We start from the raw sequence: 1,063 nt of genomic DNA on the forward strand, positions 1-1,063 counted from the left end.
CCTGCCCTCCTGCGCCCCCCACCTGGGGGGCTGCAGGGCTGTTTTCTCCCCCATCCTCCCACTTCTCTTCTCTCCCGGCTATTGAGCCGCAGCCGGTTTGGTCTCTTCTTAAATTGGTTCTCCCAGAGGTGCTTCCACTGTCACTGATGGGCTTGGCCTTGGCCAGCAGCAGGCACGGGGAAAGCTTCTGGCAGCTTCTCACAGAAGCCACCCTCATAGCCCCCCCCTACCAAGACCTTGCGACACAAACCCAGTACAGTGGGGAAGCAAGAAACAACCACAAAAAGACCCTTCCACGTCCCTGGGTGGGCTCGAACCACCAACCTTTCGGTTAACAGCCGAACGCGCTAACCGATTGCGCCACAGAGACCTGTGAAAAAGACTGAATATAGAGAAAAATGACGCAACGCTCCAATTTAATGAGTTTCGCCACCATAAACTCGTGTCACCTGCTTTTAGTGCACCAGGAGCTCTGAAAAAATAAGAGAGAAAGAAGGAAATGCGAGCCTGGTGCAAAGCTTGGCTTTGGAGGCGTGGCCTTTGCTGTCATAACCCTGTGCAGTTTGCTTCAGGGCTGGCCCTCAGCATGGGGAGGAACAGCGGGAACAAGGTTAATGATGAGCATATTTAGGTGTTGTCCTAAAATGCCCCATCAGGACCTCCAGGATCTTTTTTATCCCGGACATTTTAGCACGACTGGTCTCATCAACGCTTGAGTTGTTCTTCCTAGAAGGTTGGGTGGGAGAAGAGCTGGGAAGACGTCCCGGGTGGAAAAAAGAAAAGCAAACCCTCCTCTTTCCCACCAGCTCTGCCCAAATCCTTCACGCAAGGCTCTTGAGGAACGCCGCCAGGTTCCAGATCCCTGCTGCTCAGTGCTGCAAATTAAAAATCACCTTGAAAGAAACTCAAGAGCCTTGCGATGTTGAAGGAATTTGCAAAGAGCTGATGCTTGGGTTTGTCATCAAAGCGGTGGGCCTGGCAACAATTTCAGACACAAGTCCTGGGAATTGGGATCATAGAAAAGCACAAAAAACCCCCCCCCCCCCCCAAAAGGGCCCACACC

The 1,063-nt window shown here is 52.6% G+C and overlaps 1 non-coding gene across 1 annotated transcript; it reads right to left on the bottom strand.

Annotated features, from left to right (window-relative positions):
• Positions 1-296: 296 nt before the first annotated feature.
• On the bottom strand, positions 297-370 carry TRNAN-GUU. The gene has a single exon. It is a non-coding gene; the product is annotated as a tRNA-Asn (tRNA).
• Between the last annotated feature and the right edge of the window lie 693 nt (positions 371-1,063).

This window comes from Egretta garzetta, unplaced genomic scaffold (genome assembly GCF_000687185.1).
Source record: "Egretta garzetta isolate BGI_Z169 unplaced genomic scaffold, ASM68718v1 scaffold1379, whole genome shotgun sequence".
Lineage (NCBI taxonomy): Eukaryota > Metazoa > Chordata > Aves > Pelecaniformes > Ardeidae > Egretta > Egretta garzetta.